This window comes from Schistocerca nitens, chromosome 6 (assembly GCF_023898315.1).
Source record: "Schistocerca nitens isolate TAMUIC-IGC-003100 chromosome 6, iqSchNite1.1, whole genome shotgun sequence".
NCBI classification, from domain to species: Eukaryota; Metazoa; Arthropoda; class Insecta; order Orthoptera; family Acrididae; genus Schistocerca; species Schistocerca nitens.
In genome coordinates this window covers 283,845,147-283,863,488 of record NC_064619.1, presented here as the reverse complement: position 1 = coordinate 283,863,488, position 18,342 = coordinate 283,845,147, and positions in this window count along the sequence as shown.

The window sequence follows — 18,342 nt, the reverse complement described above, 5'->3', positions numbered from 1 at the left end:
CTGAGTTCTCTGTGACCCGTTTGCTGCCTACCGGCGGGGGCTGCGGCACTGCGCTGCCTTCTGCCGGCAACGTCTGCTCCACTCCTCTCTCTTGACGATGTAAAATGCTTTGATGTAGTTGAGTGGTGACCCATAAAATCTGTCTATGATTTGTGTTTCACACTCTACTGCAACGAAGGCACAAAACCGTTTTTATTTGGTGAGTATTTTATTACACTAGTATGCAATACATCAATGTGGCAAAGATTTAAGTTCATTGTGATCCAGTGCGCTATAATTAAAGTGTCATATCCTGTTCTTTTTCCTTTCACAGGAGATTCTTCAAACAATTTATTTTTTTCATGGATTCATAAGTGTTAGTCAAGGCACAGAGTGTAAATGCAGTGTAATGTGTTTGGTTCCTTTCTCTGATTCCCTACGGTAAATGGATGCAAAACATAGTGTCAATACATTTCAGAACCTGCTACGTAGCTACTAAGGTATATTGCTTGTTTTGAGATCTATACATTAATTAATGGAGAAGTGAACGCTGTTCAGAAGTGATATTTAAAATATTCAATTGGATTTAAGGCGACAAAGTTGCCCATATTTGATGCTACCCAAAGAAAAAGTAAGTCGCTAGTGCCGCTGTTAGTAAATGACTGCAGAGAGTTCCTAACTGCTACTGTGGAAATTTAGCATAGAGGCCCTACAGTAATCAAGAGGTTCATTCCCTTCATACTTATCACCCTGGCATGTGAGACTTATGCGAACAATAATATTGAAATTCGTATCGTTGACGGTCGATTCGAATTTCTTCAGAGACGCTTGTATTGTGAAGCAGCTTGACAGTCAGAAAGCCAAGATTTCTGACCATTAACACAATTTACTGGGTCGAGCTACCAAGAGGACTTGAAGTGTAAAGGTTTTTCTTAGATTTAGTTACAGATTTTTTTCTGGAAATTCGTAGCTCCATAAAATAAACCAGAAGAAAAGCTCGCACACGCTGGTTCCTACTACGGTTAGATCTGGCGATTCATTGAGCCGTTGCGACACGAGACACGGGCTTTACCACGGGGATACAGACACACTGCTGCGAGCACTATACTCTCATCATGGTACTGGTCGCTCAGCCTCACAACACAACGTGAAAGATAATAAAAGTTGTCACTTATGTGAAGAACAGCATTTCTTTAGCCAAAAAATTGAATTTTCAGCCTCACTGTCTTAGTTTACATGAGGATTATATAGCACGAGTCATTCAAATGGAAAAGGAATATCAAGCGAATTTAGCGAGCCAATTCAGTACCATACGTGGAAGTGATTGCACTGTCACAGTGTTGCCAAATGTTTGTGACGGTGTTGCCAATTCTCATCTGTGCTAGGAACAGCTCTGTAGCGGAATGTGAGGAGAATCCCATGCTCATGTCATAGCAGGATACGGAGAGGTGGCGTGTGGTTTGGTTAGTATGCAGTGTTTTCTCCTACCAGTTGAGTTAAACATTCAGGTGTACAATCTTCCATAACGATTACAGTTTCCCACAATATATATATATATATAAATAAAACACTTAACTTGTTACTTTGTGACAAAAGATTATTTCAGTTCAATTAAAAGTTTTTGGAAATAAACTTTGCCCACCTGTCACAAAAAGTAAGATAACAAACACTATGCACCTCGAAATCGATTGCATCTATGTGCAGTCTTGTGATCATACAGGTAGAATTTCATGAACTGAACGAGAATGTAGAAAAATGTTGGTGCGAATGGAAGCTGTAAGAAACACAGTTAACTAATTATTCTGTGCCATGCAATAATCAATTCATCTGAAAATTTAGAAGAGAAGAAACTAAAAATTATGCCCATTAAGCAAAAAGCAAAGTGCAGATCTGCGCTTTCTCATCTTCCGATCTATACAAATAATGTATACTAATCAGCGTATTCATTGCTTTCGTAATGTTTCCCTCTTGTTTAGTCTTCCAATGATGAACTAGATCCACACCCATGAGTCTGAAAGTTTCTTTGTACCCTTCTATCTACTATCTTTGTGTGTTATTGCTCGGTGTTCAAAAAGCAAAATATTATGCCTGCACCCACGAGGTATTAGAACGAGGTCGCAAAGAGAGCTTCACTCGAAGTTTAAACGCAGCCAAAACCTCTCAGACAAACACAAGCTAAACGATGTCAAAGTTAGCGTAAGGAGGGCTATGCGTGAAGCGTTCAGTGAATTCGAAAGTAAAATTCTATGTACCGACTTGACAGAAAATCCTAGGAAGTTCTGGTCTTACGTTAAATCAGTGAGTGGCTCGAAACAGCATATCCAGACACTCCGGGATGATGATGGCATTGAAACAGAGGATGACACGCGTAAAGCTGAAATACTAAACACCTTTTTCCAAAGCTGCTTCACAGAGGAAGACCGCACTGCAGTTCCTTCTCTAAATCCTCGCACAAACGAAAAAATGGCTGACATCGAAATATGTGTCCAAGGAATAGAAAAGCAACTGGAATCACTCAACAGAGGAAAGTCCACTGGACCTGACGGGATACCAATTCAATTCTACACAGAGTACGCGAAAGAACTTGCCCCCCTTCTAACAGCCGTGTACCGCAAGTCTCTAGAGGAACGGAAGGTTCCAAATGATTGGAAAAGAGCACAGGTAGTCCCAGTCTTCAAGAAGGGTCGTCGAGCAGATGCGCAAAACTACAGACCTATATCTTTGACGTCGATCTGTTGTAGAATTTTAGAACATGTTTTTTGCTCGAGTATCATGTCGTTTTTGGAAATCCAAAATCTACTCTGTAGGAATCAACATGGATTCCGGAAACAGCGATCGTGTGAGACCCAACTCGCTTTATTTGTTCATGAGACCCAGAAAATATTAGATGCATGCTCCCAGGTAGATGCTATTTTCCTTGACTTCGGGAAGGCGTTCGATACAGTTCCGCACTGTCGCCTGATAAACAAAGTAAGAGCCTACGGAATATCAGACCAGCTGTGTGGCTGGATTGAAGAGTTTTTAGCAAACAGAACACAGCATGTTGTTCTCAATGGAGAGACGTCTACAGACGTTAAATTAACCTCTGGCGTGCCACAGGGGAGTGTTATGGGACAATTGCTTTTTACAATATATATAAATGACCTAGTAGATAGTGTCGGAAGTTCCATGCGGCTTTTCGCGGATGATGCTGCAGTATACAGAGAAGTTGCAGCATTAGAAAATTGTAGCGAAATGCAGGAAGATCTGCAGCGGATAGGCACTTGGAGCAGGGAGTGGCAACTCTCCCTTAACATAGACAAATGTAATGTATTGCGAATACATAGATAGAAGGATCCTTTATTGTATTGATTATATCATAGCGGAACAAACACTGGTGGCAGTTACTTCTGTAAAACATCTGGGAGTATGCGTGCGGAACGATTTGAAGCGGAATGATCATATAAAATTAATTGTTGGTAAGGCGGGTACCAGGTTGAGATTCATTGGGAGAGTCCTTAGAAAATGTAGTCCATCAACAAAGGAGGTGGCTTACAAAACACTCGTTCGAGCTATACTTGAGTATTGCTCATCAGTGTGGGATCCGTACCAGATCGGGTTTACGGAGGAGATAGAGAAGATCCAAAGAAGAGCGGCGCGTTTCGTCACAGGGTTATTTGGTAAGCGTGATAGCGTAACGGCGATGTTTAGCAAACTCAAGTGGCAGACTCTGCAAGAGAGGCGCTCTGCATCGCGGTGTAGCTTGCTCTCCAGGTTTCGAGAGGGTGCGTTTCTGGATGAGGTATCGAATGTATTGCTTCCCCCTACTTATACCTCCCGAGGAGATCACGAATGTAAAATTAGAGAGATTCGAGCGCGCACGGAGGCTTTCAGACAGTCGTTCTTCCCGCGAACCATACGCGACTGGAACAGAAAAGGAAGGTAATGACAGTGGCACGAAAAGTGCCCTCCGCCACACACCGTTGGGTGGCTTGCGGAGTATAAATGTAGATGTAGATGTAGATGAAGGGTAACGAATTATAATCAAAATACACCGTGACGCCAATTTGTCTGTCGTCATTGTATGAAGTCGACAGAAATAGTTGGATATTATTGCCTGTATCACCGGCATCCCGTTGTCGCCTTCTCTTACTGAGATTTTCATATTACTCTGAACATAAGACGTCGAGAGAAATGTGTATATTCTCCGTGACGAAACATCCCACATTCCATTCATCCTGATCCATTCGTAACGTTCATCGGCAGCAGTGAGTGATAGGAAATCTGTTGTGAGGTGACGAATAACAGTGACAATGGTAGTAATAAAAAATCAGCAATCATAGATGTTTACTGCATTACAGACAATTGTTAAGGATTAACAAAATAACCAAGAAAGACTGAGTGTTTAATTGTCGCACTGCATAGGTCTTACCTCTTTGTTACTGAATTATTTTCTGGTTGTTTGTAGAGAGAAAAGAAAGACCTCTGTAGCCATACATGTCGCTAGTACAACGAGATACTACCTATCAACTATCCTTGCTTTACATCACGAGACGAACATGGTGTCACCGAGCTGATATTTGAAAAACATTTCTATTTTCTCTCTCTGTCTCTCTCCCTCACTTTATTTTTCTTTTTATTTTCAGAGGAAAGCATCGAGAAGCGCAAGTAACAAGCAAGTAGGCATATAATCTATTTACAGTTATTTTCATCGGGATACATAATGCTAAAAATACACATTTTAAGTGTATTATTGCGTAATTCCAATTATTGACAATCTATTCGTGAGCTTGGTCGCTTTCAGTGGGCTGAAACCAGTCACAGGAGCAAGCAAAACACAAATATTTCTTACACAATGCGCAACACACAAACGAAAGAGAAGACGGCAATGGGATGCGGGTGATGCAGGCAATAATACCCAACTATTTCTACCGTCTTAACTCTATGACGACGGACAAATTGGCGTCTCAGTGAATTTTGATTATAATTCGACCTCGTTCTAATACCTCGTGGGAGCAGAAATAATTTATTGCTTTTTGAACACCGAGCAATAACACACAAAGACAGTAGATGGAAGGATACCAAAAAAAAATCAGACTCATGGGTGTGGATCCACTTCATCATTAGAAGACTAAACAAGAGGGAAACATTATAAAATCAATGCATACGCTGATTTGTATACATTATTTGTATAGATCTGAAGATGAAAAAGCGCAGATCTGCACAGTGCCCGCGTCTGTCCACACCCATGAGTTTGATAGTTTCATTATATCCTCCCATCTACTAAAATTAGTTTTGAGAGCAACGTTAGCTGCAGCGTTCGAAGTATTCATAGTATTGTAGACGTGTGTGTAAATGTCTTCCAATGCCCACTCAAAGAAGACAAGGATACACAGTCTAGCTACAGTATTATAAATACGCCTCAGTTTGTGGATGAACTCAGACTTAGGATGATAATAGCCGGCCGATTGGCCGAGCGGTTCTAGACGCTAAAGTCTGGAACCGCGCGACCGTTACGGACGCTCTCCCCATATATAATACAAAAGTTTCGAGATGCATTGCAGCCTGGCCATCTATTAAATCTGAAAAGAACAAAATGTCGCGGAAGTTATCCCTTTTTCCACATGCGACTATTTTGGGTTGAGAAGTGGAGGGAATTATGTTCAAAGTTCCATTAGATCGATAACTTCAGCAGACAGCAGTATGACGTTTTAAAAAATGTAGCAGTGTATGTACCCATACTCGTGACGTCTTATCATAGGTGCGCGACGCTTCTTATTACGCTACTAGCTGACACATAGCTACAGCACATCCAGAAGTCAACAACAATGCCTCCAGAACTCCTGCATTGCACAGTGCTGTGAGATAATGAATATGGCCGGATATAGACTTCTGAGAGACAGACAGTTACAGCTTTTCTTTTGCACTGCACGACATTTTTAACAAACAGATAGCGCAATAGAGTAGCTCAAGTCGAAAGGAGCACTTCCTATTTAAATTTCTGCATCCTACACTGTTGGCAGTTCTGTGTAGATGTCAGTTACGTGATTTTATTTCGGTGATTACAAAATAGAGTCGAATGTATGCACTGGGTAGCCGAGGCAGCTAGTTCGTGGCGATTCGGTCAACCAAGTAAATGAATGTACTGAACATGCTGCAAACCACTACGGGGAGTCTGTGTGTCAGAATTCTCATCCAGTGTGGCGCAACATTGTTATGATAGAAAAATGAGAGATCGAGAAGAGAATTTGATGGTCGCTTGGATTGATGCTAGGTTCATGTACTTATGGTCTGGGTTCGATTCCAACTTCTGCTGATGATTTTTCATAAGAAGAGACAGATTCTGTTCTCTTCTGGCTACGCCCAGTGAAGAAGATATAATGGCATTGTGGTCTGACATTCATGTTAAACATGATATTCCTTCTCTACCCAGTAGACGTTAGGTTGAACCACAATAAAGTCAGGAGTCGCGCCACGTAGAAACTCTATCAACAGTAGTAGCGTTCTCGCTTCCCGCGCCCGGGTTCGATTCCCGGCGGGGTCAGGGATTTTCTCTGCTTCGTGATGACTGGGTGTTGTGTGATGTCCTTAGGTTAGTTAGGTTTAAGTAGTTCTAAGTTCTAGGGGACTGATGACCATAGCTGTTAAGTCCCATAGTGCTCAGAGCCATTTGAACCATTTCTATCAACAGTAACCTTTCTAATACTAGTTATTTATTTCCAGTGACTAAACAAACGCTATGTAGGGTCACAGAAGACTTAATGCATCTTTTATTTGAGCTTCTGTATGTCGATAAAATTGGTTCTGATCTGGGAATGCAACTCAGACCGCCCCGCGGAATCTGATCCCTTCGTGACAATACAGCTCGACTGCAATTTGGTGTCTATTCAAAACTGTAGATTCCTTAACATCTCCACATATTGCGTGTGAAAGGGTTCGAATCCTGGCCCAGCACTAAAGCTTTCATTATGTATTATCAAGCTGTAGCATGAGAACACCTACTTGCTGGTGGGTAATAATTTTGATTTTTAATGTATTTTCATTCGTTGTCAACACTAACGATATCTGACATTTTTGAGTCCTAGTGAGACACAGAACTGTTTGCGAAATCATTGTAAATTCAAGGATGTTATTCCGACTTCCTGGCAGAGAAAAATTCGGTAGCTGACGTCTCTTTGTGTGCAGTCAAGAACGATATGTGTGGGGTTCGATTCGCTGTCAGCACTGAACTCTTCGTCATACTATTTCTAGTTCAAACATGCTCACATGTCGCTGCTGGTGTAACAAACCCATTTTTAACGTTCGTTTTCTCTAGAATATAACAGCGATAGGTGCCAGGTTGGAGTCCTGGGAAAGAAAAAATTAATGTTTCGTTTCGTCTCGTCATTTCAGTTAAAACATCTAGCTACTGCCGAGAAAATCCGATATGTCACAGTTGATTGTGGTTCGATGACAATCCAATTAGGTTCTGGGTTCGAATCCCTGTCCAACACAAAGCTTTACCTCGCGGCATTTCAAGTAAGTTACTTGTGAAGAAGCAATATTTAATATCTCTCGTAGTTCATTAACAGGGACAGTAGATGCTGGGTAGGAAATCGCGTCCGTTAAAAATGTTTACGTTATGTAATTTAAAGTTGATATTTGCTAACTGATACTGTCTAAAATCGAGGTATATCCCTCTTTGTATGCCTAGTCAGGAATGACTGTTAGTTTCCGTCAATCACGAAGTCTTTGCTTAGTCTGCATGACCTGGGTTTGAATCCATATGCAGAACGAGACGGTTCGTCGTGTCATTTGAAGTTCATACATATTCTCAACTAGCTGCTCGCGAATAACTTAAATTTTTAATGTCATTTTCTGTTAAATACTAAGTACGGTATGTTATTTTGAAGAGGAAATCATGAATACGACGAACTTACTACGTGAATTACCTATCTGACGTAATAGTGAGAGTGGTAACATTTCATGTATGTCACATATTGTAATAAATGTGAGCTTGCAAGCCTTAAGAACCGTCTTATCTGTGATAAGATGTTCCCTGATATTTGTAGTATCGTGGTATTACTTTACATCTTGAGTTATTGCGATACAGAGCAGTGTTTTCTAGTGGTGACTTGTTGGAACCATTTTCAATAGTCAAACGACTGTACCGAGGGGCGATTAGAGGACCTGCTAGACAGCTGCGCTATGTAGGTTGCATTCGAATCAGGCGAAATGCAATTCAGGTCGTTCGGATACTTTTGAGCACGACTGTATAGGTTGTCCAAAACTGGTTTTTGTTGTTGTGGGACTACGGCACGTAATTGGTTTTGGGAGGGATCGCACCATAATTTAGTAGTAGTTCTGGGAACTGTCACCCTCTCTAATCCCAGTAGTAGAGCCGTTTAGTAATTCTTTGACTTCTGGGTCCTGCTGCTGCAAGATTTTCATAAGCGATGTTCATAGTTACTGCATTTAAGTGTGAGAGGAATTTGGCTATGATGTTTTCTGCTCCCTTAAGATGCAGAACATCTGTAGTGCACTATCTGTTGAAATCATGGTGACAGAACTGACGTGGCATATAGTCCTTGTCTGGAATAAGGAAGGAGCACATTAGCAACTGATCTTCCGTAAAAATTGCGAGTGATCTGCCTTCATAGTTTTCTGGGAAATGCATGACTGCTTCATAGAGCACCAACAGTTCCTGGTCGTAAGCTGACCTCTTGTGTTGTGACTGAGAGAAAAACTGTAGCATTTGTTGCTGGCCTGCGACAGTCTGCTGTAAACTAAACCTTGCGCAGTTTTGCTAGTGTCAGTGGCAGTTGATAAAGGGAGCCAAAGACGACGAATGTGCCAGTGCAATGGATTGGAGTAGACTATCTTTTATTCGGTCAAATGCGTGTTGCGTCTCACTGGTCCATGGCTATGATGGTTGGCCAAAGCATTCTTTCCACTCGGTTCGTCAGTCAGTGGTGCTTGAATTTTGGCAGCCTGACGTATGTTACAACAGCAGGAACTAATCATACTGAGGAAGCGTCTCAGTTCATGAAAGTTTATTGCCCTAGGAATCTGATGAATAAGGTGTTTGTGTTGCAGTATGGGTCTAATAACCTCCCGTGTCACAAGCTGAGCTATAAAGATGACTTCTTATTTATGGAGTAGACATTTTTCTTCATTCATGACCATTCTGAATTGTTTCAAGGCTTTGAAAATTAGATGGTGTTCTTTATACTCGTGGGTGGACGCAAAAAATACCAAGATGTTATCCGGTTAAGAAAAACAAAGTAGGAGTTCATGGAGGTCTTTATCTACAAAACATTGCCAAATGCGAGTGTAATTACTTAATCTGAAGGGCTTAAAAGGAAACTCATACAATCAAATGGCACAATCATCAAAGTATTTGGTATGTCTTCAGAGCCCGTTGGGATTTGCAAATACCCTTTCTGGCAATCAGACACAGTTAATATGGTATCACCTGCAAATTCATGTACAGACTTGTGTATTAGGTATCGGGTACCGGTAGGGTACTGTACGGGAATTAAGAGCTCGGCAATCCCCACACAGTTGGTAAGAACCGTCCTCTTCTGGCACCAAATGTATGAAGGATGCCCACGTCAGACCACAGGGTGTACTGTTCTGGCTTGTAGTAATTCACTGACAGCAGTCTTAGTGGCTCGAAACTTGCCTGTAGCTAGCCAGCGAGCCTTGTGAAAAACTGGTGGCTCTGGTGTAGTATTTTACCTATGGACCATATCGTATTTAATACTTCTCTTTTCCCTTGGAACACTGGGAACGGTGATGAAATTGGTGGCATTGTCGTTTGCGTTTGCGGTACTGCCTGCATAATGGAGTAAGAGCGTGCTGGGATATTCTCATCTTCGCACGTAATTTCACCTGATGACTTCTCTGATTCTTCAAATCAGTCACTCAGTGTCGTTTCAACTTCACTTTGCATGTGATCCACGAATGATTTCCTGGGATGAGCTCTTCCACTTCTGAAATATCCTATTTGCAGTTGAACCACTTCCAGTCCATTTGTCCTGCAAGACAATTTTGATTTTAAATGTTGGTTTTCCACGTATGTTTTTTTTTCTTTTCTTTTCTCTTGTCTTCGTACTTCTTGTTAATAGCTTCGAGATCAGATTTCAAAGAACGGTAACTATTATTCAGTGAGCCATTGATCACTATTTTGGAATCTGCAGATAGAATGTATGTGCAGGTGGTCTGCCAATACCTATCACGGACGCTGTACTTTGGTGAGTCGAACTGCTTCATGCTCTAAACCAATAGAGATGTGGAAAATTGCACCCAGTAAAAGCTCATTTACGAAATCGGGAAACGCCAGGTTAAGGTTTCATGCAGCCTGAGGTCCAATGTGCGTGAGACTGTTCCATATACTTTTTCGTGCGTGTCATTGGCGGGGAGCATCTAGAATATGGTATCCGAAATATTTACGTGAGATTTTCTGAAATAGAGAAAGAGGGAAGAAAGGAAAAAGGGTAGGGGGAGACGGGGGAGGGGGGGGGGGGAGGGAGAATCATGGCTCACAGTCGCACAGGACATTGCGATATTACGAAGGCGAATTTTGAAAATTTGACCGTACTGCGACATGAATCCGGACACTCCCTTCTGTAGAACGGCAGCCTTAACCGTGTCAACCCACCCGGACACGCCTCCCGTCTGACCCAAACTCTACTTATCGAACGCTGAATAGCAGTGTTCCCCGTCCATTACACCTCCTACTCGTAAAGTCTTGATTTCCGTAGGGGTTCCGACCGATACTTGTGCCTCCTCACCGAAACATACGCCATGGAGCCGTCGCCCTCGATAGTCTTAATGTAACAGTGTTGTATGTTCCGTCGGACATATCAGCGTTTTTGGTCTTCCGCAACCCGTAACGCATATTTCAGTGTTGCTCCTGGTGTCTGGGTGACTGCATAGTGAGAAATATTTGCATGTTCGATTCCCAAAACACGTATGAAACCAACACAATGGTATCTGTTCTTTCTCGTAGCTGGTGTTCCTGGCCCCGTCGGCTAGGGACGTGTCTGGTTCAAACAGCTGTCGTCTAGTACAAATGCTGATTGCTGCAGCTTGGTGTTGACCTGTGACGTCACTGTCGTATGCTTCTGTGGCTCCATGCGCTTCGGCAACTAGTTGACGTTGGGAACTGCTGCCGCCATTCATTGTTGTCCTTTTCGTAATAATCGTGTCGTTCCTTTTGTCGGCCATTTGTACGTGAAAATGCCACAGTACATCGTGCTTGAGCGTATAGCGCTTGTGAAGGCCTACTGTGCGAACAATAACAGCACAACTGCGCCTCAAAGGAAGTTAGCGACCGAGTTCAAGCTGAAGACAACCGGTCCAAGTGGGCTAACATTCTACAATTTGATTCGCAAAAAATGGTTCAAATGGCTCTGAGCACTATGGGACTTAACATCTGTGGTCATCAGTCCCCTAGAACTTAGAACTACTTAAACCTAACTAACCTAAGGACATCACACACATCCATGCCCGAGGCAGGATTCGAACCTGCGACCGTAGCAGTCGCACGGTTCAGGACTGCACGCCTAGAACCGCGAGACCACCGCGGCCGGCGTGGGGACAAGAGACTGGCTACCAGGAAAGTGTCTGATTCAGCTGATCATTAGTGTACGAGGTGTGGTCAAAAAGTAACGAGCTTTTTTGTTTTTTCTTAAAGAATCTTCATTTATTGATCAGCATCAAATTTTTCCCCTTCAAAGCAATCTCCCTCAGAAATAACGCACTTATGTCAGCACTTTTTCCAATTTTGGAAGCACTTCTGGAACTCACATTTCGTTACGATGTTCAGCTTCTGCAGCGATTCTTTCATCTCATCAATGGTGGCAAAACAACAACCCCTCATGGTGCTCTTCGACCTCGGCAATAGAGAGAGACCACAAGGGGCCATGTACGGCGAATACTGTACGGTGGCTGAGGCAACATAGCGGTTTTGTTTTTCGCCAGTCGTATGCTGCCTGTTCAAAAATGGTTCAAATAGTTCTGAGCACTATCAGACTTAACATCTGAGGTCATCAGTCCCCTACAACTTAGAACTACTTAAACCTAACTAACCTAAGGACATCACACACATCCATGCTCGAGGCAGGATTCGAACCTGCGACCGTAGCGGTCACGCGGTTCCAGACTTTTAAAATGGCTCTGAGCACTATGGGACTTAACATCTTAGGTCATCAGTCCCCTAGAACTCAGAACTACTTAAACCTAACTAACCTAAGGACATCACACACATCCATGCCCGAGGCAGGATTCGAACCTGCGACCGTAGCAGTCGCGCGGTTCCGGACTGCGCGCCTAGAACCGCGAGACCACCGCGGCCGGCGTTCCAAACTTTGATTCGCAAGTTGAAGAGAAAGGGTAGTGTTCGTGATGACAGTGTTGACAATGTCAGTCGCCCAAAAAGGGTGAAAACGCCTGATAACAGCGAGAAGATACGCGCTACGATTCAAACGAGCCCCAGGAAACCGATCTGACGAGCTGCACAACAGGTGGGAACCAACCGGAGACACCGCGACAAATTATTGTTACAGACCCGACTCTCTTCCCATAAAGAATTCAAACCCAACAGCCATTAAGCCCCAGGGCTATGAACAGCGGTTTTGTTTCGCCAACACTATTGTCTACTGAATTGACGAACAGGACTTTGATGTGAATATGGTTTGATTTAGCGACGAAGCCCACTTTCGTTTCGATGGGTTCATCAATAACCAAAATTGGCGTATTTCGCGATAGAGAAGTCTCTTCACTCTCAACGGGTGACTGTGTGGTGTGCAATAGTCACTCATGGATCTGGATGGCACGGCGACTTCCGAACGATCACCCTGGGCCTCTGCAATAACCGTGGTGGCAGACTCTTTAAAACCCTGGATTTGTGGCTGGCTGTACGTGCTCCACACCAAGTGACTCCAGCACACGCCGCACTCGGATCCCGTATGGCATTGTTGATGGTGGAAAGTGCCGGTGAATTCGGAGCTGCGAGGAACTTACATGCCTGATGCACAATGAAGAGCTGTCGCCGGATGGTGAGCGGCGGTTTCCCAGCCTCAGTACAGAGACTGGGTATGGGGCTGATTCTGTAAGCATCCGTGGCTAGCCTAATCCCTTCGTGGTGGATAGTGTCAATAATTTTCAGGTAAGATGGCGTCGCTGGCTCATACACTGTGTAGATATAGCCTAGCTATGAACGTAAAAAAAACCTATAAAACTGGAGCAGATGAGCTCTTTCTGTTCCCCAAGACCTATGGCTAAGAGACTTGGTGATATTCCATGCCCAGAATGGTTCTGGCTTTCAGATCTCGCAGGTGCGATAACCACGACAGTTTGGAGTAAAAAATGAGGCCCAAAAACCTCACTGACTCCTTAAAATGTAGAATTATGTTTTCAGAATAAAATGTTCACTCTGCTGCGGAGTGTTCGCTGGTATTAAATTTCCTGGCAGATTAAAACTGTGTGCAGGACCGAGACTCGAACTCGGGACCTTTGCCTTTCGCGGGCAAGTGCTCTACCAACTTGCCTTCGAAAGACAAAGTTCCCGAGTTCGAGTCTCAGTCAAACACACAGTTTTTATCTTCCAGGAAGTTTTAGAATTATGTTCCTCACACGCAAGTCAGGTAAACTGAAAATACGACGAGAACGATTAAAATGAAAACACACGCTTATCTGCAGAAAACTGAAAACCCGTCTTCGCAGCTCACTCCTCTAATCTCTGCACTGTAAGTTGCAACTGACGGGTGGCTGTTGCAGTACTGGAGGAGGAACCGAAAACAGCAAAATCTCCCACAAATAAGGAGCACTGTACAAGACTGCTTGCCGTAGGCGTGATACTGTTAATGGCTACGGCAAAGAGGCTAACTCTTAATACACTGCGCTGACGAGCACCGTTCTCTCGCTCAAAGCGATCTGACAGAACGTCACCACCTACAGACCTAAAAAAGCGGCTATACAGGAAGGACTGTATGAAAATGAGGAGGTGGGCAAGACAGCCCCATACATTATTCAGTTTGTTATCCTTATGAGAATATCCACGCAATAGTGAAACAGTTTATAATATGCAAACACTAAACTTTACATACCAAAATAGTCCGTGCAAAGATACTGTGATGTGGTTGTCGTCGCTGCGGAATCAGCTCAGCATAGTATTGTTGTGCCACTCCCTCTGCCATGAGTGAACTCGTTTCGATTGTTTTCATTCCCTTATATTGCTGATGATGTTCGTATGAGCTACTGCGAATACTTTTCATATGCTTCACCAGTAAAGGTATCCGTACTGCCGCATGTAACTGTTAACGTGCAACAAACATTGCCATGGAAACGGCCCCGACCAGAGCTCAATGCAAGCTTGAGGGCAGTGACTAAACCGGTAGTTACTGTTTGTGGGACAAGTTTATTTCCTAAAAATACACAGCGCACACCGTCGACTTTTGCAATGTTGTTATCTTCAGTGCAACATAGTAACAAAGATACATGAGAGAAAGAAACCAAACAAAACAACATTGCCGGCCGAAGTGGCCGTGCGGTTAAAGGCGCTGCAGTCTGGAACCGCAAGACCGCTACGGTCGCAGGTTCGAATCCTGCCTCGGGCATGGATGTTTGTGATGTCCTTAGGTTAGTTAGGTTTAACTAGTTCTAAGTTCTAGGGGACTAATGACCTCAGCTGTTGAGTCCCATAGTGCTCAGAGCCAAAACAACATTACTCAGTAACAGGCCACCGGACACCACGGGTGCCTTGTAGCAAAATACTCAGAAAATATACCTGTACAGCCTCTCTAAATTTTGTCAGTGATGTTCGGGCTCACCCTGTGTTGTTACAAGCAAATATTTCGCTTTTAGCCAAAAAATACTTCATTTAGGACGTGTGAATATGGTGGTCGCAATTATCTGTTATGCTGCGTTCTTTCTTCACATACATGTGTTTCTTTAGTCAGGGTCGGTTTAAGACCCAAGCGACAGAAGCCGCTGCTTTAGGCGGCAAACCGAGAGAAGCCGTAACTGTAAGATATCTATGCAGCCACCGCTTGGAGCGCCAAGCTGAGAGGGCGTCCAAATGCAACATTTGTCCACAGCGCATATCACAGTTGTGAAAAATGACTAAAATTGTACGAGGGAAAAGGAGCCGGAGAGGGCGGGAGAGAGGGTCGCCAAACAATAAGTTACTTGTGTCGAAAAAATGTTCTCGAACCGACCCTCTCTGTAGTCGTTAGAATAATTAACGCTCAAATATCGATTGTGCATAAATGACATTTTTACAGACGTTGTTGCACAACGAACGTAAATAGTAATGAAGACCACTGCGAGTGTATCTGATTGTCATCTGCAGTGCGACGTCTGACTTCTGGTAAAAGCATGTAAACCGTTTGATGATGAATGTGTAAATTAAGAAATCGGTAACGGTGCTAGTTCAACAAAGTTAACCAAATCCAAACTGCCAGTGCTTGCCACTGTACCCTATCAACAGTCTGTATCACGTAACAGCTATGGTTGGCCAATAACATCATTATTTGACAAAACGGCATTTCAGTCCAGAAGCCTGGATTACGAGAAACAAAAATAATGTAAAACCTGTATTAGGGTTTTCTCACATAAAATCCTGAAACCCATAGGTTAAGGCAATCAGGTAGACGCAGTATTTCGTTTCTTTCTAAAAGAATTTCAATCTGTATCACATCAACGTTCATTAATAAAAAGTACGATTGTATAGAGCATCAAACAAAATCTATGACTAGGTTCAGAATTTCTTGGAAGACTGGCCGCAGCATCTTATCTTCAATGGAGAATCGTTGACAGAACTTGAAGTAACTTCATGTGTGTCCCACGGAAGTATGTTTGAACCGTTGTTGTTCGTGCCGTGTGTTATCACACAATATTAATAACAACTTCAGATTTTTCGCTGATGATGCAGTTATTTGTAATGAAGTGCTGTCTGGAAAAAGCTGCAGAAATATTCACTCGGATCTGCGTAAGATTTCATAGCGGCCCAAACGTTTTTTCTTGAAACACACAGAATGTCCTTTGACTATAGTATTAATGATTACCATTCTAATCAGTTAACTCTTAGAAATACCTTCGTGAAATAAAAAGGGACGATCATGTAAACTCAGTCATGGGATAAGACGGGTGGTAAACTTCGGTTCACCGTCCGGGGTGGCCGAGCGGTTCTAGGCGCTACAGTCTGGAACCGCGCCACCGCTACGATCGCAGGTTCGAATGCTGCCTCGGGCATGGATGTGTGTGATGTCCTTAGTTTAGTTAGTTTTAAGTAGCTCAAAGTTCTAGGGGACTGATGACCTAAGAAGTTAAGTCCCATAGTGCTCAGAGCCATTTGAACCAAACTTCGGTTCACTGGCAGAATCCTGGGAAAATGCAGTCATTATGAAGACTGATTACAACTCACTTGTACGACACATCATAAAATATACGCAAATAGAATTGGGAGAAACCCCAACACGTGGTTGGTAAGAACACTCTGCCACACAGTACACAATAATTTGCTTAGTATGTGTGGAGATATAGATGTAAAAATGGCTCTGAGCACTATGGGACTTAACTTCTAAGGTCATCAGTCCCCTAGAACTTAGAACTACTTAAACCTAACTAACCTAAGGACATCACACACATCTGTGTCCGAGGCAGGTTTCGAACCTGCGACCGTAGCGGTCGCGCGGTTCCAGACTGTAGCGCCTAGAACCGCTCGGCCACTTCGGCCGGTATATAGATGTAGATAAACAAATAATTCTGGTGGTGTGCACAACAGGCACAGCTTCGCATTTTAAAATCATTTTTGTTCAGTACTATCATTCTGCCGGCAGCTTCACCCACATTTTCATATATCACATATATTCTGTTCATACTGCATGTATATTTCAGATACATTTACCATATGTCACACGTTCACTATAAGACAAGAAAAAGGAAACACCGAGGATAAATTATTCGAATGGGACGGAAATCGGTAGAAGTGATGTACATGTACAGCCAAGCAATTGATTACAATTTTGGAAAAATTTGGTGATTTATTCAAGAGAAAGAGCATCAAAATTGAGCAAGTCAGTAAAGTATAGGTCTTATTCTGGTCTTTTTGCAAGCCGTTATTCAGCATCGTACGGATTTATAAAGTTGTTGGATGTCCTCCTGAGGGATATCGTACCACATTTTGTACAGTTGGTGCATTAGATCGGCACAATCCTAGCTTTTGGAGGGTCCTGTACCGAATGCTCCAAAAGTTCTCAATTAGAGTGAGATCCGGCGACCCTGCTGGACAAGACAGGATTTGGCAAGTGTGAAGCCAAGCAGTAAAAACTCTCGCTGTGTGCGGATGGGCATTATCTTACTGACATATAAGTCCACGATGGTTTTCCAGGAAGGGTAACGAACGGGGCGTAGAATATCGACGATGTACCATTGTGCTGTAAGGTTGCTGCGGGTGACAAACAAAGGTGTCCTGCTATGAAAATAAATCGTACCCCAGACCATCACTCCTGGTTGTCGGGCCATACAGCAGGCGACAATCAGGTTGGTATCCCACCACCGTCTTGGGTGTCTCGAAACATATCTTCCACCTGCAATCTCACTGACTGGAGTAGAAGTGTCTTCAGTGATGAGTCCCACTTCGAACTGAGACCCGATGACCAGCACTCCAGACAGCAGTGCGATTTCACCCTAACTCTCGCCCACTTTATAGCCCAACAACCAAGAATGATGACTGGGGTGCCATTTCTTTTCGTAGTAGGACCCCTTTCGTATTCATCCACAGCATCGGCACAGGGTGAGTTTTTACTGCCAGTCATCGTGATTGTCAAACCCTGTCTTGACCAGTAGGATTGGCGGGTGTCTGCTCAATTGAGAACGTTTGAAACATTTTGGGTAGGATCCTCCAAGCAGCTCGGGATTTTGACTGTCTAACGCACCAACTTGGACAGAATTTGGCACGAAATCCCTCAGGAGAGCATCCAACAACTCTATCAAACAATGACAAGCTGAATAACTCCTTACATAACGCCACAGGGGAGCCAATGCGTTATTGATATGCTCAATTTATGAAATTTTTTCATTGAATAAATCACTGTATTTTTCTGAAACTGTAATCATTGATTTGTACAAGTACATCACATTTACCGGTATCCGTCCCATTCATATAATTCCTTCGTGGCGCATCGTTTCCTCTCTCTCTCTCTCTCTCTTTCTCTCTCTCTCTCATTCGCAGAGAGTATTTGTACAAATGATCCACCCACATCTGTAGTGAATTTCGTATTGCAGTTTCATCTGAATCCTGGCCGGACTTCTTTAGCCAGTAACTGATTTTCGTTTAGAGAAAAAGGACTGTCGCCAGCAATCGCCTGGTCGGTACTGGGTTTCTTTGGGAGGGGG